This window comes from Hippopotamus amphibius, chromosome 1 (genome assembly GCF_030028045.1).
Source record: "Hippopotamus amphibius kiboko isolate mHipAmp2 chromosome 1, mHipAmp2.hap2, whole genome shotgun sequence".
Classification (NCBI taxonomy): domain Eukaryota; kingdom Metazoa; phylum Chordata; class Mammalia; order Artiodactyla; family Hippopotamidae; genus Hippopotamus; species Hippopotamus amphibius.
This window is the reverse complement of record NC_080186.1, coordinates 109,533,376-109,558,843: the sequence shown is the minus strand read 5'-3', so window position 1 is coordinate 109,558,843 and position 25,468 is coordinate 109,533,376. Positions and strand designations below refer to the sequence as shown.

The window sequence follows — 25,468 nt, the reverse complement described above, 5'->3', positions numbered from 1 at the left end:
TGCTTCGTCGCGTGGGGGAGGCGTGGGGAGGATGGGAGCAGGAGGAGCAGGGACGAGGAGGAGGCGTGGGAAGAAAACAAGCCTGGGGAGATGCTAGGGGAGGAGGGGGCCGAGGAGCGGAAACTGGAGGCAGAGGAAGAGCGTGAATGCCAAGGAGGCGCTCGTCTCTGGTCCCAGAATGGCAGCTGCCCTCTCGTGAACTTCGCCTGACCTCATGCTGGACACACACACCCCCCACCTCCCTCTCATCCTCCTTTATTCCCACAAGAGCAGCCTCTCATCACTCCCCGCACCCAGCCCTCTTACACGCCCTGATTTGGGGGATACTTTCCTTTGTCCCTCGGTTTCCCCAGAGCTGGGCACAGATTCCTCACCAGCAGCCAAACCCTTGCCTGTGGTTCTGTAGAGTCCGAAGCACAGAAATCTCCCAGGAGAAGAGCAAATGCAGGCCACGTGGGGTCATGGGGTCACTCTGCAGACTCCCAATCCAGTTGTCCAAGTCATGCTATGTTGATATTTGGGAAGATGTCAGACTTGTTTAAAAACAACAACAACACAACTCTAAGAAGATCCTTGGTGCAGGTCATTGTTACATGGAGTAAATTACACTCTGAAATCCTAAACCGGGTGCTCAATCCTCATTCTAAAGTCACAGACCAGCCTGAAGAAGGGCAGGGCAGGCTGTGAGTACTAATTACAGGAAATGAACAAAACTGGGGCAGATCCCACAAAGGCCCAGGTAGGAGAAGCAGCTTAGGCCAATGGCTAAGTAACCATCTGTATTAGTCAGCCTGGGCTGCCGTAAGAAATTACCCTAGACCAGGTGGCTTAACCAGAACTCTGTTTGCACACATTCTGGGGGCTGGAAGTCCAAGATCAAGACTGACGTTCCTGCCAATGCAGTTTCTGGTGCGAGCTCTCTACCTGGCTTGCAGACAGCGGATGCCTCCCTGGGTCCTCACATGGCCTTTTCTCCTTGCTTGAGCTGGGGTAGGGCAGGAGCCCAAGCTCTCTGGTATCTCCTCCTGTAAGAACACTAATCCTACCTGATCAGGGCCCCAAGCCCATGGATGCATTTAATCTAAGTGACTTCCTTAAAGGCTCCTTCTCCAAATACAGTCCCACAGGGATTAGGGTTCCAGATATGAATTTGGGGGTGGGGGTGGGGGGGACACATACATTCAGGTGCTAACACCCTCCACAGCCTCCTCCTCCCATGAAGGCGCTTGCAGCCCTCAGCTCTGGTCCCTGGGAACTTTCCAGGCACTGGGTCCCTTCGATTCCTCTCCTCACAGACGTCCTCCTTCTCTCTCTCTGACTCAGAGGCCTCCACATGAGGCACAGCTGTTGCCTGGCTGACACTCAAAGGCAGTGGACTGACTTGCATTCACCTGGATGACTTTCAGAAGACAGGGGCCACCACTGACTGATACGCTTGCAGAAATGTGTTCACCGAGGAGACGGGCTGTGGTGGCAGAATAATGCTTCCCCAAAGAGGTCCACATCCTGATGCCTAGAGTGTGTGAACATGCTACCTGACATGGCGAAAGAGACTTTGCAGGTGTGATTACATTCAGGCCCTTGAGATGGGGAGGTTGTCCTGGAGGGCCCCATGGAATCCCAAGGGTCCATGTAAGTGAAAGAGGGAGGAAGGAGAGTTGGGGTCAGAATAGTGCGTTCTGAGAATGACTAGATCAGCCGTGACTGGCTCTGAAGACGGAAGGGGGCTATGAGAGTAGAATGTGGGCACCTTCCAGAGGCTGGAAAAGGCAAAGAAAGAGATCCTCCCCTAGAGCCTCCAGAAAGGACCTCAACCCCACTGTCACATTGATTTTAGCCCAGTGAGATGCATCTTGGAATTCTGATCTCCAGAACCATAAGATAATAAATGTGCGTGGTTTTAATTCACTAAGTGTGTGGTAATGTGTTACAGTAGCAACAGGAAACTCCTACAGTGGACATCGGTGGCCATTTGTTACCATGGCTGTAGACCAATTACTCTAGCCCCAGAAATGTGAACTTTCAAGCTTGTCAATTCTCAGTGGAGATAATGTAAATAATACTGGATGGTGTACCAAACCATCCCCTTATAAGAGGCTGAAACCCTCACCCTGGGCTCAGGGATAAACGTCTAGTACGCTCTGAGGCTGGGTGGTACACGCGTGTATATTTGAGACAGGGTTGCATGGCCTTGGGCACTGGATTTACAATGTTCTCCACGGGGCTAGCTGCAGGGGGTTTTATCTGAACCCCCTGCCTGTGTATGAGGAGCTTCCCACATTCTGCAACTTTTAAGGATCACATACTGGCTTTCACAGTTTTCCTAGGGGCTAAGATGTGGGTCTATTACCAAGAGCTGGCCAATCCCCATGAGTAACAATGACCCCAGCATTTGACAGGAGTTGAGAGACACAAGGAGTAGGCCCTGGGGAAATTCTTCCCGTCCCGTGCAACAGAAGACTCTCCCCACCTCCAGATCCTTAGTTTAACACCGACCAGGTGCAGCAGAAGTCGCAGAGCCATTGGCGGTGTCTAGTGTCCAGGGCCAGTAGTGTCACCTGTGCAGAGCCACAGGGGTTGTCACTCAGCAGGGGGCACCCGTGCCCTTCCCGTTTGGTCTGTGTGCTCCCTTCCATTGGCCTTGCTTATTCCTCCCTGTTTGTAGAGCCTGGTTCTCCAGTTGGCTGGAGAGTCTCTGAGCTAGCACTATCCCTTGAAGAAAGTATATTTCAGAGGAAAGGAGCCAGAGTCTATTTCTGATGGCTGCAGAGAGAGAAAGGAGGGGAAAGGGAGAAAGCAGGGAGGAGGAAAGGAAGCTTCTTCCTGGAAGTTGGCTGGGTGCTGAGTTCCTCTGCGTCCAGGATTCTCCGCAAGAGTCACTTTCCCCCTTAAGCCAGAGGCACCCTCAAGGATCCAGTCACTCCACTCCTTGCTCTCTGGTCTGAAAACACAAGCTGGCTTCCTTCTCCAGCCTCCGCGGCCCCGGCCCCCACCCCCACCCGCAGGGCGAACCAGTCTTACCCAGAAAGAGAAAACAAATCAACAAACAAACCAACCGCACTCTCCAAGCAAACACGTCATCTTTCTAACCCCTTCTTTTGGTCATCCGCTTCTTTTTCAGAATCTTCATTTCCCGTATTCTGTTCGGTGAGGAAAGCAAAAGCACGGTCCGTGGGGCACCATGAGAACCAAGCAGGAAGGACGAGCACAGACAATACACCGAGCAGCACTGTGAGAGGCAACCCTGAATCTGTGTGTCTATGCACAGGACACAGACATGTGCTTTCATTGTGTTCCTATAAATATATACCTGTAGCCCTTGCCTTACGACTTCTTTACTACTAACAAACATTTTGGGTCAGTCACACATGATCCCGGAATTCCCCTCCTCGATGTGTAACACAAGACAGAAGGGAAGAATGCCAGGAGGCTGGCAGAACCCGCCAGTATTTCAGATGAAAGCTTAGAGGTCCGTTACCTACTTGGCAGAAATCACGACGTCACGTCCCCTTTCGGCAGCCGATGCGCCCATTGGTCATCTGGGCAGGGGTGAGGGGAGATGACGGCCCAGGGACCCGGCGTGGGTGGGAGGAGAGGAGCCACCTTAGAGGTCAGGGATAGGGCTTGGCTTATGTAAATCTTGCAGTGCAGGGGTGCCATTCCTGGCCAGCCACTCCCCGGGCTGTGGAAGTGTTCCGGAGATGTTGCTCGGATTTTCTTAGGAGAGTTGTTTGGAGGGGCGTGGAAGAGGAGGGGGTGCGGGGGGTGGTGGAGGGGCTGGGGTGGGGGTTGTGGCAAAGTGAGCGTGTGTGTACAGCGGAAGAGCCTAAGGCTGTGCGGGGACAGGGAGCGAAACGTTCATACTTACCTGGCAGGGGAGATACCATGATCACGAAGGTGGTTTCCCCAGGGCGAGGCTCAACCCATTGCACTGGGGGTGTGCTGACCTCTGCGATGTCCCCAAATGCGGGAAACTCCACTGCGAAATTTGTGGTAGTGGGGGACTGCGTTCGCGCTCTCCCCTGACAATGAGTCCTTAAGTGGCAGATCTATCCAATACACCTGGAGGAGAGAACGTAATAAGCGACTTGCGCAAGAACTGTAACCGTCCTGCTTCACCCACATTTTCTGCGCGTGTTGGTGGTTTTTTTTTTTTTTTTTTTTTTGCCTTTTTTTTTCGTTGTTAACCCCGGCGCATCGGGTAAGAGTGGCAGGTAACCCCGAAACTCTCCGAAGAAAACCGCGAGGTCTCCATCATGGCCTACGCCTAACCAGGTTCTTTCTTGCCGGGCACAAATCACAGGCTTTTGCTGCCACTGCAGATATGAGTTTCTCTGCGCATTCAAGCTTCAAGGGGGTTTTGCTACTTCAGGATTTCATTCTGACTGTGGAGCTCTGCAAAAATCTTGCACAATCTTCACCGGTGTTTCCAACTTGGACTTCAAAGTAGGGGTGGCCCACCATGCACACTCATAACGACCTCGGTTTATCCTCCTGCCAACAACAGAAAACATCAAACAAAGACTTTGAAGAGACTGGGGCATCAGGTGAAAAAGGACAGTGCGTGGTTCTGGAGAGATGGGAAACAATGGCTCCAATTTACTGTCTGCAGAGAGTTTCCAAGCAGGGCACTCAAGGGCAAACTGCAAAGCAGCCTGGTGGACCTTGCTGAGTTGAGGATACTGAACCCGGATGCCAGGGAGGCCAAAGGAGCTAGGGTCCACAGAACAGACTCCCCGGGGGAGAGAGATGCTGGAAGTAACTCAGAGAGAACTGCAGAGGAGATCCCTCCTGCGTGCAGCACAGTACTGATCAGTGCAGCCCTGGCAGGAAACTCCCCAAGGTCAGGGGGAGAGCTTTGACAGGATCAGAGAACAGTGCCTGGCACTCACACAGATAGTGCTTGTCCCCAACAGATAGACTGCAAGGAAGAAAACAAAACAAAACAGACAGACAAAACCTCTCAATTCATGAGGGCGTGGGGTGGAGTACTCAGGAATGTCTTGCCTCAGGAGGGCAACTAGTTAGCCCTACGCTGAGTGCTGCTCAGAACCACTTAGCGAATCATCAAAGCACGACCTGAAAGGATCAAACTGTTTGCAAGTAACTTGAACGCATCCCTGAAGAAAGCCCAACGTTTACAGGAACACACAACTCTCCATCATCCAACAAGGCAACATTCACACTATCTGGCATTCCATCAGAGATTCGGAGGTATCCAAACAGGCAGGGCAAATGACCCATAATGCAGAGACACATCGATCATGTGCAAACGACCCAGAGCTGACACCGGAGAAGGACATTAAAACATTTATTCCAACTGTATTCCATAACTTCAAACAGTTCAGTAGACACATGGGAAACATAGAAAAGACCCAAGTGAACTTTAAGAGATACAAAAAGAAAAAAAAAAAAAAGATGAAAACTACAACGTATTGCAAGGGATTAACAGCGAGCAATTAGAAAATGCAGAAAACAAAAGTTTTTTAAATCATTTATTTATCAAGAGAAACTATTCCTTAGCCCAGATATTCATAGTTCACAGTTTCACAGTTCAGGAATACAGGTAAGTGCCAAACTTCCATGGAACTCAACCCAAAGAAATTATATGGCACTTAGAATGCTCCTTCAGGAACAGTCTGCCTTTATATTCCAAAATCACTTTGCACTCTGAAAGATACCAGCCTTCCTCATCTCCTCAAAATCTTTCATGGAATCATAATTTCTGTAGAAATCTGCATATGCCTTCTTTCTTGGTTCAGCCACAGCAAACTTACACAAAGTTGCAACTCCCAGGGAGACAATGAATGCTCCAACCATATGAAATCGCAGACGCTTGGCCAGAAGGCCACACATCTGAGGTTTCATCAAAGAACTGGAAGCCATGGTAGTTTTTCTCCTTGACAGCTCAACGACGACGTCCTTCCAGACAGATGGAGAAATGGACCAGAAGAAACAAATTTTTTTTTTTGAAGGTGGCAAAACAACAGTAATTGTTGACTTAAGTACAGAGGAAGGAGCAAACCCTTCTAATGAGTTCATTAGGTGCACAGGCAGCTTCCTAAAAGGTTCCTGGCAGCACCCACTTATCCAGCACGGAGCACAGCTCTGAGATGCCACCAAGGAAGGGGCTCGCCCACCAGGGAGTTCTTGTATTAAATACCCAGGTCGAAATAATGTGGGCCCCGTTTGCAAGGAGTTGAACTTTGTCTTGGGTTGGCAGTAATGTAGGAGGTCCATCCAGCTCCTCAGAGGGGAATGCAAAGATTTTCTGTGATTCTGTTTTCCTAGTCATCCAGTCAAGGCCTGGTCTGTGGCTCGGTGTGGTGGGGTGCCAGCCCAGTGAGTGCTGGCAGTGGTGACGTCATGAAGTGTTACCCACGAAAGGGTGTGGGTCCTCTGAAGTCCAGGATTTGAGGAATGGCCTGAGGACAGATTATGCTATTTTTAGTCGTCATGTTGAGCCCACTGTAAAACAGCCGCTGTGAGGAGAATCATGTCCGAGAAGGATTGCAGGCATCTCCATCTCTTTTTCTCCCCCAGTTCGGGATGGAGCTGGAAGGAGTTAAGGTACTCTTTAGACCAAGGCATGGCAGTTTTCTAGGCATGTTTAGAGATGTAGGTGCTCTTCCTGGAGGGCTAGATTATCCACCACTTTCAGTGGGTCACCACTTAGAGATCTTTGGGTCTGCCTGTTGCCTCCTGCACCAGTGCAGCTTTGTGAGGCCCTCACTGTTGTCTAATCCAGCCTGTGTCCCCTCCTCATCACACCCCAGCAGGTGCCCTGATCCCAGCGAGGGCTTCTTCTCATTGCCTCCCAAATTGGCCATAACGTAATTTTTTTTTTTTTTTAAGTGTAGTTGATTTACAGTGTTGTGTTAGTTTCAGGTGTACCACGCAGGGACTCAGTTATATTGGGTTGGCCAAAGAGTTGGTTCGGGTTTTTCTGTAACGAACTTCAGAAGACACAGATTTGAATAGGAATTGCATTGACTCTGCAGATCACTTTGAGTCGAAAGCCACAGTCCCAAATGAAAGCTTGCAGGCGCCCTGAGACCGGGCGGTGAATACTCCGCTTTGGGGGTGCCGCGCAGGTGGTGCACAGAGCCTGATTGCCGACGTCAGAGCTTGAGTAAGAGATTCCCCCCACCCGTGTGCCTGTGCCTTCATCCTCTGGCAGCTGCCCTGGAATGCACAGGGTGGATGAGTTAGCGAGGGCAGCCCTCCAGGTGGTGCCAAGAGACCGGGGCACCAGGGTTAAAAACCGGGAGGAAAGAGAGCGTGCTGGGGATCGGCTGGGTGGAGGTTCCCAGAGAGTTCCGGGAGAGGGGTGCGGGGGGAAGGCACTGCAAGGGCAGACGCATAAAAGCGGCGGCTGAGACCTCGCTAATCAGATACCAAGCCAAGTCCGTCCCTGGGTGGGCTCGAACCACCAACCTTTCGGTTAACAGCCGAACGCGCTAACCGATTGCGCCACAGAGACAAGCGCTTGCGAGGTTTTATTGTAACATCCTGGAATCAGAATGCATTCTCCGTCCCTTCCAATCCAGCGGCAAAGAGAGTCACATGCCTCTATCTTGTCCCACCTCACTGGTGCCAGAGGCATTGAGTCTCGTCCCTCAGGAACGTCCGGCCGTGGACACCGAGCCCGAGTCAGCTGCGGGCTCTGACGAAACAACGCCAGGCCCACGACCATCCTTGCCTGCTCCTGGCCGCCTCAAAAGCGGCCCCTCTAGGCGGGACGACTGCAGGCTCTCTCGGGCCCAAGTCTCCCGTTTCCCACTCATGATCGGCCTCACTCTTCGCGCTCACTGCAGGTCCCCCCTCACCCCACCCCACCCGCAGGCCCGGGTGGTCGCGTGGGGGAAAGGACAGCAACTGGCTGTGTCCCCACCGTGCTGCCTCCTCTCGGCGCTTCCAGAGAAGGGCTCCATGAGGCACGACCTGGAGTTTGCGCACCAGGCAGCCCCTCACCCGGAGCAGGGCCTGGCATCCAGCAGGTGCCCAATAAATGTCTGGCTGAGGATGCATTCCGCTGCAGGGGCCGGAGGTGGTGGGTCCACCGAGAATTCTTATGCCACTTCTAAGTTTTTCATCCTAGAGGAACCTAGAGTTTTCCAATCGGCTGCTCTTCAAAACCTTTCTTCTGGCAGTGGATTTAGAACCAGGTAAAAGTTCTAGAAAGTCCAAGAGGGCACCACCTGGATCGGCTCTGAGCTCCCCATCCAAGACAGTGAGGCGGCCTCAGCCTGCGGGTGCAGGGGGCAAGTCTGAGAGGGATGAAGGAGGAAAGCTGCCAAGGAGAAAGACAGTTTATTGTGTGTCTATTGTACTTCAATAAATGCTCTAAAAAAATTAAAAATATTAAAATAAATATATAAATAAATAAATAAATAAATAAATAAAAAGAATTGGTCAAAAGACCTGATGAAATATGAAGTTTTTGCAGAGTCTCGACAGTGTGGGCAGAAATGTGCAGATGTGCATTGTCATGCAAGATTACCATGCCCTTGGATAGCAGTCCTCTGCATTTAATCTGAAGTTTAGGCTTCAGCTCTTCAATAAACATCTCACTGTAATGAGCACTGTTGATTGTTGAACATTTTTCCTGGCAATGTTCCAATATTGGCCCTTGGGAATCGCAGGAAATTGTAAGCATCAATTTTCCTGATGATGGTTGAGTTTTGAACTTTTTCTTGGTCAGTGGTTGAGGATGTTTCCATTCCATCCTCTTCCATTTACTCTGAAGCTCGTAGTGATGAATCCACAGCTCATCACCAGTAATGATTCTCTTTAAGAAACTTTCACCTTCCTTAGAGTATGGCTCCAAATTTTCTTTGCAGATATCCAAGCACTTCTGTTTATGCTGTTCCATGAGTTGTTTTGGGTACCCATCTCACAGACACTTTTTGAAACCTAAGTCTATCATGGATTACTTTGTTTTGAGGTGTTAAAGTGGCCTCCCTATAGTTCTGATCTTGCTCCATTGAACTTTCACCTGTTTGGTCCCCTGAAAACATCCCTATGAGGACGAAGATTCACTTCTGATGAAGAAGTGAAGACAATGGTGCATTCGTGGCTCGCAGCTCAGCCTAAAACATTTTTTAATGAGGGAATATGAAAGGTTTTTAACACACGGACAAAGTGTATTGAAAAGCAAGGAGATTATGTTGGAAAATGATGTATTTGTCTTTTCTAAAAGTTAAACTAAATTCTACAGCCAGAACGTGGATAATTTTTGACTCACCTTCTTGATGAGTCTACAAAGCTACAGTAGTCAAGACAGTATGGTACTGGCACAAAAACAGAAATATAGATCAATGGACCAGGATAGAAAGCCCAGAGGTAAACGCACGCACATACGGGCACCTTATCTTTGACAAAGGAGGCAAGAATATGCAATGGAGAAAAGAGAGCCTCTTCAATAAGTGGTGCTGGGAAAACTGGACAGCTACATGTAAAAGAATGAAATGAGAACACCAAACACAGAAATAAATTTGAAATAGACTAAAGACCTAAATATGAGGCCAGACACTATAAAACTCTTAGAGGAAAACATAGGCAGAACACTCCATGACATAAATGACAGCAAGATCCTTTTTGACCCACCTCCTAAGAGGAATGGAAATAAAAACAAAAATAAACAAATGGGACCTAATGAAACTTGAAAGTTAAGAAGATGAAAAGACAACCCTCAGAATGGGAGAAAAAATTTGCAAATGAAGCAACTAACAAAGGATTAACCTCCAAAATATACAAGCAGCTCATGCAGCTCAATATCAGAAAAACAAACAACCCAATCCAAAAATGGGCAGAAGACCTAAATAGACATTTCTCCAAAGAAGACCTACAGATAGCCAAGAGGCACATGAAAAGATGCCCATCACTTATCATTAGAGAAATGCAAATCAAACCTGCTGTATCACCTCACACTGGTCAGAATAGCCATCATCAAAAACCCTAGGAACAACACATGCTGGAGAGGGTGTGGAGAAAAGGGAAAGTAAACTGTTGGTGGGAATGTAAATAGATACAGCTACTGTGGAAAGCAGTATGGAGATTCCTTAAAAAACTAAAAATAGAACTACCATATGACCCAGCAATCCCATTACTGGGCATATACCCTGAGAAAACCATAATTCAAAAAGATACATGTACCACAGTGTTCACTGCAGTACTGTTTACAATAGCCAGTACGTGGAAACATTAGCACTGTTTACAATAGCCAGGACATGTGTCATGTCTATCGACACATGAATGGGTAAAGAAGATGTGGCACATATATACAATGGAATATTACTCAGCCATAAAACGGAATGAAATTGAGTTATTTGTAGTGAGGTGGATGGACCTAGAGACTGTCATACAGAGTGAAGTAAGTCACAAAGAGAGAAACAAATACCATATGCTAATGTATATATATGGAATCTAGAAAAATAATACTGGCAAATAGCATGGCAGAGTGGGAATAAAGATGCAGGTGTAGAGACCAGACTAGAGAACACAGAAGGAAAAGGGGAAAATGAGGTGTAGTGAGAGAGTAGCATTGACATATATACACTACCAAAGGTAAAATAGATAGCTGGTGGGAAGCTACTGCATACACAGGGAGATAAGCTCGGTCCTCTGTGACAATCGAGAGGGATGGGATAGGGAGGGTGGGAGGGAGGCTGAAGAGGGAGGAGATATGGGAATATATGTATACATATAGCTGAGTCACTTAGTTGTATAGCAGAAATTAGCACAACATTGTAAAGCAATTATACTCCAATAAAGGTGTATGAAAAATAACCAATAAAAAGAAAAGATGCATGTATAAACAGAGCTGATATATTCATACAAATGGAATACTACTTAGCAATAAAAAGAACGAACTGTTGATGCATATAGTAAGATGGATATGCTTTAATCATTATGCTGCATGAAGGAAAGCAGACAGAAAAGAGTACGTATATGGATCCACTTATATAAAGTTGTTAAAAAGGCAGATTCATCTATTCTGGCAGTGGTTGCCTGTGGCTGAGAGTTGAGGGAGTGCTGGACTGCAAAGGGGCACAGGAAAGTTGTGACAGAAGGGAAATACCCTGGATCTTGATTGTAGCTGTGGTTTTAATAGTATATACATCAATCAAAATGTGTTGACTTGTATACTTTATTTTTTTCAGCATCTACCCAGAAGTGAAGCATGTCACTTCCACGCATATTGCTTTGGCCAAAGTAAGTCATAGAGCTATTCCTAACTTTTTTTTTTGGCAAAAATTTATTTATTTATTTATTTATTTATTTATTTATTTACTTATTTATTTACTTACTTACTTATTGGTTGTGTTGGGTCTTCGTTGCTGCACACAGGCTTTCTGTAGTTTTGGTGTGTGGGGGATACTCTTCATTGTGGTGTGCAGGCTCCTCATTGTGGTGGCTTCTCTTGCTGTGGAGCACAGCTCTAGGTGCGCAGGCTTCAGTAATTGTGGGACACAGGCTCAACAGTTGTGTTGTACAGGCTTAGTTGTTCCACAGTATGTGGGATGTTATTGGGACAGGGATCGAACCCGTGTCCCCTGCAATGGCAGGCAGATTTGTCACCACTGCGCCACCTACGAAGTCCCTTATTGTATACTTTAAAGTGGTGCAGTCTCTTCTACCTGTATCATATCTCAGGAGGATCCATATAAAAATCTACTGCAATTCTTTCTTCATACTAGCAGTGTTTAGAAAATAAAATTCAGTGAAACATAATAGAGATTCACATCCATAATCATTAAATGCTTAAGAACACATATACTGAAGACTCCTGAAAACCATTGCTGAGAGAAATTAAAGACCTAAATAAATAGAAACATATATCATATACATAAATTAGATGAGTCAATATTTTTAGAATGTCAAATCAATGTTATTCCGAATAATATTGCAGCAGGCATTTTGTGGGGGAATTTGCAGGCTAATTATGAAATGTATATGAAGTCAAAGTATGTAGATTGGCCAAGACACACTGAAGAAAAATTAAGTTGGAAGACTTACTCTACTGGATTTCAAAATTCAGGTGAAAACTATAGTAATTAAGACACTATACTATTGGTGTATGTAAACACAACACAATTATATCAATGTGAAAGAGTAGAGAGTAAAAAAGTTACCCACATCCGTATGCAATTATTTGATTTTTTAAATAAAGTCACCAATATGCATAGCAGAGTAATGAAAAGCTTTTCTGCAAAATATGATAAAACAAATGACTATTCATTTAGAAATAATTTAATATTAAAAATCACTTCTTTATAAAAACAGATGATTGAACTTGGTGTACCCCCCCCCAAAAAAAAAAAAAAAAGAATTCCAGCCAACACATGGGACAGGATAACAGAAAAAAAAAAAATCACTTCTCTCCATATACTAAAGTTAATTGGAGATCTTCTTTTTAAAATTGCAATGCTTTTTAAAGAATGAGGGAATGTTTTCTTGACTAAGGCAAAGACAAAAATTTCTTATACAAAATGCCAAGGCACTCACCACAGATTAAAAAATTGAATAAACTGGATTTCATAAATTATTAAATATTTAACTTACCATAATTTCCATTTAAAAAGTGAAAAGGCAACCCATAGACCCGCAGTTATTCCTTGCAATACATATATCTGACAAGAGACTTCTGTAAAATATATAAAGAACTATTATATATCACAAAGAAAATTACAAACAATGTAGTGTATTTTTGAGCAGGAGATTTGAAGCAGCATTTCTCAGTAGAAGATAGCCAAATGACCAATCAGCTTTTGGAAACCGAAATGGGAAGCCACTATAGACATCAGAATGGCTAAAATTTAAAAGACTGAATATATAAAGTATGTGGGAACATACAGAAACTGGAACAGCTCTATATTGGGGGGAGAAATGTAAAATGACGCAACGATTTTGCAACCTCTGTGTCAGTTTCCATTCATTGACCAAGCAATTCTCTTCTTAGGTGTATGTACCTAGGAGAAACACGTGGATATGTGGACAAAATAATTTGTGCACCATTATTCATACTTACTTTGTGCAGAGTAGCCAAAAACAAATCTGTTTATTACCTGAAAAATGGATAGTCCAATTGTGCTATAATCATAAAACAGAATATTTCTTAGCATAAAAATAAAGCCAAATTATCGACGTGGCCAATTAAGATTGAACCTCAAAACCAGATATCGTGTGAAAGAACCCAGGAAAAAGAGAACATACTGCATCATGCCATTCATATGAAGTGCAAGAGTAAACAAAATTATCTCTGATGAGGAGATCAAAACATGTTTGTCTTTGGCAGAAGGGGATGGACTGGCAAGTAACGCAACAGAACTTTGGGGAATGGTGGGGAATGTTCTATACCTTGATCTGGATGGTGATGATACAATGCATCCGTATGTTAAATTCACTGATCTGTACTTCTAGGTTTTGTGCATTTTGTTCTAGGCAAATTACACCTCAATGTAGAACTGAAGGCATTGAAAAGAGGGATGACAAAGGGTAAAACAAGTGATAAATGACAGAAAATAGATGAGATATTCAACATATAAATAACAGGCTCCCTTGAGAAGAAACCCAAAGCAACTGAAGAAAACAAACACTCAAAAGTATACTTAATGAGAAAAGTAATAAAATTTAAAAGTCCAAATGATATTAAAATGACACACTGCCCCCTTGGGAAAAATCACCCTAGAACAACAAATGCAGATGTAGTCTTGTAAAAGTACTGCCATTGAGTTTAATATAAAGGTACAGGGTTGCCTTTGAAGGACAAATTGAAATGGTTTCTAATGATCAAAGCTCTGCTTGCCAAATTTTGATGTCAGGAAGTTTTATAACCATTCTGAGCTTTTGTGTCATGAGGAAAAGAACAACACCTGACTTATAAGATTGTTCAGAGGATTAAATATGATCACTTGAACTATAACAAGTGCTAAGAACATACTTGACTTTGTTCTCCTTTATTCACCTTAAACTGATAGAATGCAATTGGCAGAGAACACATAATGTGTCCTAAAACAACTATTTTCCCACCATTTCTAGAAAGAAGTCCTGTTAATAGTAGAAAGAATTGGAGAGGGACAAGAGCCTTTTGAACAGCCATCCTTCAACCCTGGAGCATGGCTAGTTTCCTTCTAAAAGAGAGATGAAAGTCTTGATCAGGGCTCACCCCTGCAGTCTTCCCTGTCTGGAATGAAATGAGGAAGTCCACTATAGCTTTAGAACAACCTTGACTCCCAAGTGTTCCTCAGAAAAACAATCAGTTGTTCCACTCTAAAGATACTGAACAATTTTTGAAACCAGGAGGGGTCAAGGCTAAACTGAACCACATCACTAGAACTCTCACTTGAATCACAGCCAGGATAGTAATACGGTTTCCCAGATCGCTGTTATAGCACATGAAGGCTCCACTGCAGTGGGTGACAAGCCTGTGGATATCAATCAGGTCTGTCATTGTATATATACAATGTATATATATTCATTGATAGGAAACAAAATTCAAACATGTCCCCCATCCTAAAAACCCAAGGAAGTTCTCATTCGAAGCAATGCGTTGGAAAACACCCAGGCATAATCTTTGTGATCTTTGATGAGGTAATGATTTCTTAGATGACATCTTAAGCAAAAACAACAGTGAATAAATAGATCAAAGGATTTCATCAAAATTAAAATCTTTTGTGCTTCATGGTGTCTTAACCCTGTGAGCTACCGAGGGGAGTGGTATGATTTGTCAATAAGAATGCTGACCAATACAAGGTCTTTATTTTCCAGCCCTGACAAGTTTCTTCAGCCTCCCTCTTGGCCCTTTCCCCACGTGCTTCATGCTATGATCTGACTGATTAAAAATATCTGAAGTCACCAAACACTTCATTCTTTCTCTGGCTCCTGGGTTTTTCTACATGATGTTCCCTGTGTCTGAGACATTCTTACCTGCCCTTTATTTACCTATTTATTACTCTTATTCAGTTTTCAGGGTCTATCTTGTTGTCACTTTGCCTGGAAATTCTTTCCTGACTCTCACGCCTGTGTGAAAGGTCCCTTTCTGACCGGTACTTCCTGAACTGCAACCCATAAACTATTGCATTTTCATAGACTATTAACTCATTTATATCTACCTCTGGATTATGAGAAAATAACAAGTTTATATGATTCATCCTTTGCAATGAACACCTATTGTTCTGCCTGCCCATACTTGCTCTTATTCTGGAAAATATTCTGTTTAATTCAGAATGGGACTGCTATCTTCTTACTGATTCCAACCTCCCTGGTAATTAGTAGGGTGGAAACCTGATGCAAGCTGGGCCATTCAGAGCCCTCTGTTAGGATTTTTGAACAAGAAAGGTGACAAAGTGGCCTTCAGATCCATTCAAGTTCCAAATTTTGAGATGTGGGTCTGGGGATTTTAGAGGCCATACCTCTTGTGTTATTTATCTATTGTACAACAGAATACCACAAACCAAAACACATTAAAACAGCACACATTTATAAAAAAAAAAATTAAAATCTTTTGTGCTTCAGTGGATACTAATAAGGAAGTGAAAAGACAATCCACACAACCAGAGAAAATTGTTGCAAAACTTATATCTGACAAAGTGTCTAGTATCCACAAGATGTAAAGAACTCTTACAATTCAAGAGGAAAAGGAGAAAAAACCGAATATATTAATGCAAAAGGGATTTGAACAATCATTCTCCTTAGAAGACTTAAAAATGGCCAGTAAGCATGTGAAAAGGATGCTCAACACCATTAGTCATTAAGCAAATGGAAATGAAACCCACAATAAGATACCACTTCACCCCCGCTAGTATGACTGTGATAAAAACATACACAGGAAGATGTGAAAGGTGTGCAGAAACTGGAATCCTCTTACACTGCTAGCGGGAATATAAAATGTTGCAATTGTCTTGGAAACAGTTATCAGTTTCTCAAATTCAATATAGAGTTGACACTGACATACTGGGAGCAGTTCCACTCCCAGGTTTGTACCCAAGAGAATTGAAAACATATGGTCACAAACTTGCACCTGAATACTCAAAGCAGCATTATTCATAGACGTCAAAAGTAGAAACAACACCAAATGTCCACCAACTGAGGAATGAATAAACACAATGTAGTAGAGTCATAAAGTGAAATATTATTTAGGTGTAAAAAAAAATAAAATAATGAGACATGCAAAAACATGGATGAACCATGAAAACGTTATGGTAATGAAGAAGCCAAATACAAAAGGCCATATGTCTGATGATTGCATTTTGAAGATATGCCCAGAAAAGGCAAATCCATACAGAGAGAAAGGAGATTAGTGGTTTCCAAGGGCTGGAAGAAGGAGGGAATAGGGAGTGACTGCTAATAGGACCAAGGATTATTTGGGACGTAATGCAGTTGTTCTGGAATTAGATAGTGGTGGTGGTTTCAAACCTTGTAAACAGACTGAGAATCACTGACTTGTACACAACATGGATGTTATGGTGCATGAATTATGCCGCCATCATCATCATCATCAACAAGGCATCTTTGCAGGTTCCATGCCCTGTAGTTTCATTAACCAGTGTCTCAAATTAATAGCCAGTGACCAGAATGTGATGTTGTTAGCCTGTTGAGAAGAAAGATATCAGAAAAAAAACAAAAAGTAAATTTAGACAGTTTTTGGTAGAAATGCAGTATAGGTGAAGGAAGCACCTACTTGGAAAGATCTGACAAAAGATTGAACTGGACAATGTGGGATGGGATTTTGGGGTGGAGGGGCACTCTACCTGGGTTCTGGCTCCAGCACGTACAGCAAGGGGGCCTTGGCCAGTGACAGACTCTCTCTCTGCCTCAGTTTCTCCATCTGCAAAGCAGCAGAGAGTAATGATCTCTGCACAAGTCAATTGTGAAGACTAGAATTACTCATATATATGATATAATCATGCCCACAAATCATGAGGAAGGTCACTGAAATCAGTGGGTAAATCTAACTGCACATCTGAGTAACTTTATCAAATAGATTCCAGGTCCCACCTCAGCCCAATGAATCAGAATTGCTACAGATGAGGACTGTGAACTTGTATGGGTACTAACTCTCCCAGGTGATTCTTACAGGGATCAACTTGAGGGCAGAACAGACCGAGCTGCATAAAATTTACCCAAAACACAGAAGTAGGACAGAGCGGAAGAACAAAGATATTTCCAATCCAGTGACTAAAGCAGACGAGAGCTATTGGAGGACTCTAGAATTGAAGGGACCTGGCCTATCTGACCCCATTTTACCCTTGTCCAGTTTACAGCGGAGACATAAGCCCTTGGGGACACATGGCTGAGGCACCTGACCACCCACCTTGAGAAAAGTGAGAGCCCTAATTTCAAATTCAGGCTGGTTTCCAATGAAAGTTCAATTTACCTTTTCTTTTTCCTTATTGATGGGACCAGTCTTCTTCAAGCTGCCACTTTACACAAATAAATCGTATTGCTATAAATGCAACCTTTTCCAAAGATGTTTGTTAGAAAACCTTATAAATATTCTAGCCACCTAACAAGAAACCAGAATGTTAGCAGGTGCATTCAGTTTCAGCACAGGTCAGCCCAATAGACTACAGTCCCTGAGATTTGAGACTCCCAAGTTAAAGGGAGATGATCCCTTTCTGTCATGGGACATCATGTCAACTTCAAGGAGGTGGGAAAGCAGCCATTCTAAAAGATGGGCTGCTTTTGCCTCCAGACTTTGGTGTCCTGACACCTGTAACCACTTCAGGGAGCCTTTGCAAGGGCCCAGCCATCACTTCTGCATTGGACTGTGTATAGAAATGGTTTCGTAAGACAAAAGTAGGGGTCTGGGAACAAAGCCAGGTTACAGAGGAAAAGAGGAGAACTAAGTGGCACAAATGAAGGATAAAGACGAAAGCAAGTTTCCTTTACTTACAAAACACAAAGCAATAGCTTACTTGCTTTGGTAAATAAAAAGCATTTTCTTCAATTCTTAATTTGGCCAGATAGATTATTTAATGTCCTCTTCTGTACGTTTCTTATTATTTACTTAGCACAATCATATTACCTTAGATGATTATAAGGAAAATAAAATATCATAATCACAGGATTATACAAATTGCCTGACCCCAATATCAGTCAATGAACTAGAACTGTTGTGATAACTTTTATTAGCCCTGTAAAAGCTAATCCGTGTTTGACTTCAAGTACATCAGGTACCTTTTGTGAGCCTTCCATTTCATGATTATTTGAATGAAGGAATGTGATACATTTTTCTTTCCCCCACAGAATGTCAGGCCCACAGACACCAGAAAATAGATTTCCTTAATGCATTTGCTTAATCTCACAAACCAGTCTCATTAAGAAGGGTAGGGGACTTCCCTGGTGGTGCAGTGGTTAAGAATCCGCCTACCAGTGCAGTGGACATGGGTTTGATCTCCATAAGATCCCACATGCCTCAGAGCAACTAAGCCCATTTGCCACAACTACTGAGCCCAGATGCCACAACTACTGAAGCCCATGTGCCTAGAGCCCATGCTCCGCAACAAGAGAAGCCACCACAATGAGAAGTCTGTGCACTTCAACCAAAAGTAGCCCCCACTCACCTCAACTAGAGAAAGCCCGTGCACAGCAAATGAAGACCCAACACAGCCAAAAAGATATAAATAAATATGTTTTGTAAAAAGGTGAGAATTAAAAAAATAAAAGGAAGGATAGTTGGAGTATGGCTTGGGGTGCGGGGACGAGGAACTTTCATAACTGGTTGATCCAGTCCTCCATCCTTTACCTTGACACATATGACCCATGCTCACATCCATTTCACCCTCAATCCAGGTTAGACCAGCAGCTAAACTGAAGAGACGGATGTTGCAAAGGGGTCTCCCAAGTCACAGGCTCACAAGACCCGGCTAGGAGCAGATGCTGAAGAAGTGTGGAGTTGGTTCAGAACATAACTCCCTTCGGGCCTGCCTGTCCCTCTCTCCTCAACCTCAGCTTTTATGTCACTGAACACATCCATATGTTCCCTGTGGATCATCAGCCATCCCTGACCCAAGATCTTGAACTTAACCATATGCTGTTTTGGGAGTACAACCACAGGTCAATGGCAGGAGGACAACTCAAAGAGATCTATCAAGCAGTGTCCCATAAACTCCGCCCTGGATCCCTGGTCTGTTCATGATGTGGGTGAATTTAATCAACACAGATCAATAGCCTCAGGCTCCCAAGTCTTTCCTAAACAGATGGTCATGCCAGGTAGCCAAGGATATACATGTAAACTCTTTTAATCACTTTGACAGCTTGGAAAGAGCTCTTCTGGGACTACAAGGAAATCCATAAGCGAAAGTATGAACTGTCCTGTTTAGTGACATTTAAAAAAACCCACACGTAGAGCAACCCACATACAGAGGAGGAGCTTAGAAGGTAGGGATGTCAAACTTAAGTTTATTCTAAAGCCATCATGCTGCCCAGGGAAGATAAGAATCTGATACAACACTGTGATGCAGCAAAAGAATATTACATTGGGACAGAAAACAGTTTAAAAAATTAAGTATGCATTCACATAGCATTATACTCTGCTTTTTGTCCTACAGATTTCAGGATATAGACAAACCTGGAGAAGACCCAGTGAACAACTTCGTGACAGTCTCAAAGTTTGACATCTCTCACTTGTGGAAAAACCTTAAGACCCATGTAAAGAGAAGGTGGGATGGCTTCATGACAGCCCTATGGAAATTAAGACTTGTTGGCAAACTATTTCTCTCATGAATTTTTTTTATGCACAGAAGAATGAACAGGGAGAACTCAGCTTAGATATGTTTTGGAAGGAGACGGGTAAGTGGTATCAGGACATGTGTGGACAACTGAAGAGTGGCTACTGAGGGGTTGGGTGCTATCCAGGGTGACCTTCACAGGACCCCAGGCAGCCTTGTGTACCAGCATGGCCAAGGCAACTGGAAGGCAGGGGCCCCCAAGATTCCGTGACCCGCCCCCACCTACCAGTTCTGTTATTGCAACTCCAGATGGTTACCTGGCACACTGGGTCCCCTTCCGTCACTCCTGTCTGAGTCTGAGCTACAGGCAGTACCTCTGGCTCTGAGCTCTGGCATCTTGAACCTTATTTTTGCAGTTGTGAACCCTCCGTTGTTCCCAACAGTAAGTTAAGAACGCCAGTTTTTGTCGTCCCTCAGTCCTGAGTAAACCTATGTGATTTCACCTGATTTTAATCCAACATATGTTTGGCTTTCTTTTCCCCAGCCCCTGGCTCTACCCCTTCTACCACACATCACCATGGCAGTATCTCTTGGCCCTTTATCTGATCCGAGGGCAGAACTTACACTGACGGAAATCAACCGGGAGCTTCAGTTGCAGCTGGCAAAGAACAAGCAGGACTTCCGAGACCTCACGGAGAAATTCCTTGTATCCCAAGCAACTGCCTACTCCCTGGCCAACCAGCTGCAGAAATACAGTAAGTCCTAGGGGTCACGGTCACCAAAGTGATGAATGATCACCGTCTTCCCTCCAAGAAACTAAACTCTCTAGACTTTATCTCCTATTTCCTTTGTCATTTTGAATTTCATTCTGACCACAATCCAGGAAAGGTAGAAGTGGCTGTTTTACCCTCAGTTGCCTGAGGATGGGAAAACTGAGGTACAAAGAGTGTAGTCACTTTTCCAAGTTTGCGGTGCGTTGTAGGGTGAGAATCAAGTTACAATTCTAGACATTGATTCCTGATGCAGTCACAGAACTGCCTGTTTCTCTCAGCAACAAGCTAAAGTGTGTCAACTGGAATCTTTTCTGTGCTGTATCTGATCCTGCATCACTGTTGGCTGAACGTCTGGCACTAATGAACTGCATCAGTCCCAGCTCCCCTGAGGTCCCACTGGCAAAGCCCCGTGCTTGTTACACTGGGGTCACGTGGTGGTTACACACTGGGGAAAGCAGAGGATAGTACCTGCTTTAAAGGAGCTTAAGGGTGAGGTTGCTCCTCACTGAAACTGTGGGCTACTTGTTTCAGTTGTAATGAATAATGAAGAAATTCTGTCAAAGCTCTGCAAATAGTGCCTGTCACAGTGTAAGCACAGTACATTCACACTATACGATTTCTAATCACAAAAGCTTTCGTAGTGTTTGGGCACATTTTTTTCTAGGTCCTTATACTTTCGCATATTCTATTTCACACAAGTGTATCCAGGTGAGTTTTTACTCAAAGGTGAAAACCTTTGAGACACTTGTTCATTAGTAAATCCCAGCAGAAGGGAACCATCAGGCCTATAGTTGTATGGACCCCATCAGGGGTCTTCCCGACCACACAGCAATCTCCACCTCATGGCCCTGTTCCGCGTGTCACCCAAGAGGCTGCAGGTCTTGGTAAAGTGGCCCAGGATTCAGAGTGAGTCTCAGGGGATGTGAATTCTGACTTTGCCAAATGCCAGTTCATCTTGTCTAGTTACTTTCTGGGCCTTGGAGCTTCTCTTTCCTCAGTTCTCAAACAAGAATTAAGCGAAGGCCACGCAGCTGGGAGGCTGAGGGATCAGATGTGGAGATCGCTGCATAGAGCCTGGTATTGGAGTTACATCTGCCCCTGGGGTGGACCCTGCCTCCTCCCTTGAAGGCCATGACCACAGGAGCAGGTCCAGCTTTCCCCTGAGGCAGCGTCTCTCTTTCCTCAGAGTGTGAAGCCTGTAAGGACATCATTGAATCCGTGCTGGGCGAGAAGCTGTCGTTTGAGGCGCTGAGGCTGGCAGAGAAGCTGGCAGAGAAGCCAACGCTCGATGAGAGGCTGAGGTAAGGAGGGCAGAGATGTGCGTGGCAGGCACATGGGCACAATATTTATCAACCAGGTGGAGGACACCAACTGGTGAATTATGGACTCTGATTTTATTCAGGGCTCCAGTTAGTCTGCTTTGAAAAACACTATTAATTTGAAATCACATATCATGCATGAAATTCACCAAATTCAAGTGAACAAGTCAACTCAGTGGCATTTGGTACCTTCACAGTGTTGTTCAATCAGTACCTCATTGACCTTTAAATCACAATGTCCTCCTGACTGACTACAGCTTGTCATCCTTTTTTGACCCTGTTATTCTCTTGTTCTTTCCAACTCACACCTGCTGTACCTGTCCATGCTATATGTGGCTGTGTGTCATCCACTGTACCATGCCCTCTGTCTATTTTTATATGGAAATGGGCATGGCTGAGTGAGGAAATAAAGAGACATCTTCATGTAGGTTTAGAAGGACCCTAGGTTTTGTTTACAGAACAAGATGAATGGGCAATCTTATAGGCGCACGCCCTGTCTCAGGGGAGTCCTTTGTTGTCCCTCTTTCTCTTTGGCACAGGCTGGCCACCAGATATGGGCCACAATGCTGCTTCGATGGCTCCTTGAGGATGTTCTCACAGGAATCCCTCGCAGTCGTCATGCAACTCTTTGCATTTTAAAATTATCTTCTGTCCCACCTTAGGACGTGTGATATCCTAATTCGAAGTCAGGCGCGAGAGCTGACCCAGTTACGGCAGACATTACGGGAAGGGAAAGATGACTCTGTTCTACTCAAGCAGCACCTCAAGGACCTCGTCACCCACAATGACCTTGACAACCACCAGGGGCCGGGCTTCCGAGAGCAGCTGACTGAGGGACATAGGCTGGCAGAGCGCCTTGCCCGCAAGCTCAGCCCAGGTAAGGGGCCCACAGAACCTGATAGCACTGAGCCACTCACAAGAGACTCTGCACCTCGACTAGGATGTGGTTTTCTTTTTTCTCAGCTTTCCTGTTCCATGGCCCATTTGGGGCTCTGATAGGAGCAGGACTGGCTGAGTGGGAGGACGGGGAGAAATGCACAGGGTAGAGGGCATAGTATTGCAACTGATTCCTTCCTGATGGACCATGGCCTTTGGGGCAGGAGGCAGCATCCGCCCAGTGTTAAAACACAGAAAGGACTATGTGACAGGAGGCAGCTTGTGAGAGTGGAAAGAGCCCTGAACTAAGCATGCAAGTTTCCAGGTTTAGCCTGAGTGCTGCCTTCAGTAACAGCGAGCGAGTGACTGACTTTTCCTCTCTTAGCGTCTGTTTCCTCCTCTGTAAAATAGATCAAATAATCTGTTGATGGTAGCTCTAGTGATAAAATGAGGAAATATGTATGAATGCACAGCAGAAAAAGAAGCCCTTCACAGTGTGGTGTCCGATAAGGTACTTGATATAGTCAGCCTTGGTGCTGGGAATGTTGTTTAGACTGGACCCCTTTCCATAGAGAGACTTTCCCTTGATAACACACAGAAGCCACCTTGAAGAGCCCAGGATGTTCCCAGGTGGAGGGATGCAGGATGTGGTTGCTCTCCTCAGAGGAAGGAAGGGATCTTGGGAGAGCTGAGAAGGTTTAGAGAGCCTGTGTCTTTGGCAGAATTTGTGGCAGGATGGATGATGCAGATGTAGAGGTCGAGATGGAAGGTGGACAAGTGTGCAGTGATATAAGGAAGAAAAGACCTTTTAAATGTCTGTCCAGTGGCAGGCAGAAGGTGCCACAATGGTGATCCTCTGGTCTAGAGTCAGACGTCCTGATGGGTCAGAAATCCATGCTGGGGGCGGGGTGTGTAAAGACAAGGCACTAGAACTTCCGCACAGTACCAGTTCACACACAGACAGTCATGACTCTACGACCATATGGGTTGCTGTGTTTGTCGTGGGTGAAGTGGCAAGAAGCTGACTGGATATTTCTGAATTTGCTTATAGAAACTGATGAAGATGAGGAAGATGAACCAGCAGAAGAAACACTCACGCCCAGGTACCAATGAACCGTCAGGAGCAGGTAATGTGTAGGTAACATATGGACAGGGTCACAGAAAGAGTAAGTGAGGTCAAGAGAGTCACAGATGCCAGATGCAAGCATAAGCAAACCTGCAGGCTGTACTGAGTTACTTCACACCACCCACCTGGAGATGGCCTGGTAACTTGGTTTTCTGTGATCTCTGTGCTACTTGTACGTGTGACCCAAGCTGAACGCACCATCCCTAGGATTTCCTGCACACACAGAGGATAGCTGTTCTCTCCTAAAGGAGCTCCAAGGGGAGATGAATATCTATTCCTACACAGTTGTTTTAGGTCCTTGGGAGGAAGGTACCTAGCAAAGGAATTAGCAGAGAAGTAACTAGAGAAACTAAAGATCAGGAAAACTATCTAGACAAAACATTGGTTGCTATTTCACAAGAGTAAGAGAAAGAGGCCTTGGAGGTCTTTCTATTCCTAAAAAGAAGGCCTAACGTCTCTGAGAGTGTATACTGCCTTAATAGCAGTATTCACTTGACTACTTGATCTTACATTGAACATGGCGTAGGACCAGGGGGTAGCACCTGGCGTGGAAGCTGATTTGTGCTTCATGTTCCTGAAGGTACCATCCTGGGAGGGTTGAGTCTCATTCCTCATCAGAGGGTACGTGGCCAGTGCACGGAGCACCTGCTGGTCTCCGTCTCCCACCCCATGGCAGCCACACTCCACTTCACATAAGCAGGATAGTTCCTTCCCTCTCTAAGGGGACTGCCCTTTTGCTTTCTGTGACCACTCCCTAGGCCTCCCATCAAAACCAACCAGGACGGCAAGGGGTCGGATCCTTTTTGTTTACTTCTCTGTCATCCCTCTCCCACTTGACACAGCTTGGAGCTGCAGGAGGTTGCAAAGGAGGCAGTGCATCAGGAATCCCAGGATGAGTGTGTTTTGACTCCTTCGCGTCTCCCAGGAAGTTCTGACTGCAGCCAGCCTTGCAGGGATGGCAAATTCGCATGTGATGCCTGGGAGGTGGGCCCTGCTCTGGACGGAGCCTGTGGTTGCTCCCATGCTGCAGAGGATGGAATGCCAACCGATCTGCCAGGTAGCCTCCATGTTCTTTATTCCCCTCAACCTGTGTAGACTGAGGAAGCTCGTCTCTGAAGACAGGCCCTATAGACACATCTTGATTTAAACCAGGGAAAAGGATCTATTAAGAGACACAGACATCAGGTGGACCAGGGAGCCTTCACCCCTTTCTAGGCCCTGGTCATGCCTCTGTCACCCTGGCCCCAGTGTCAGGCATTTGGACCCAAATCAGTGTGACAACTCTCACCCACCTCGGGTGGACATCCACAGGAGGTGTCTGTCAGACTTGCTTTAGATCAGATATGCCTTGTCACCTGCAATGATCTAACTTTGTTTTTGTAAATGTCCCTGGCCTTTCTCTTCTGATCCAAACACAACGGCAGACTGGCTTATACCTTAGGAGAGGTGATTTCTCTTTTTGTTATCACTGCTCTCAGCCCCAGTCTCCATCTTCTCTATGTTGGCTTCTCTTAGCTAAGCAGTCATCTGAAAACCAGGACAGAAACAACTGTACCATTGTCTTGCCTGGATGTTTCCATGAAGCAAGGCTGGCCTCTGGCAGTCCCTGCAGCCTTGAATGGCCATCGTTTCTTTGTAGCACCAAAGATTCTTTTTAGTTTGAGGGTTTATAAAATTCATCCATCACTCTAGTGTTAA

General features: G+C 45.1%; 2 non-coding genes across 2 annotated transcripts; one reads left to right on the top strand and one right to left on the bottom strand.

Moving 5' to 3' along the window:
• Window positions 1–3,860: 3,860 nt before the first annotated feature.
• Window positions 3,861–4,025, top strand: LOC130843660 (U1 spliceosomal RNA). The gene has a single exon (XR_009051082.1). It is a non-coding gene; the product is annotated as a U1 spliceosomal RNA (small nuclear RNA).
• Window positions 4,026–7,409: 3,384 nt separating this feature from the next.
• Window positions 7,410–7,483, bottom strand: TRNAN-GUU (transfer RNA asparagine (anticodon GUU)). Its single transcript has one exon. It is a non-coding gene; the product is annotated as a tRNA-Asn (tRNA).
• Window positions 7,484–25,468: the final 17,985 nt, after the last annotated feature.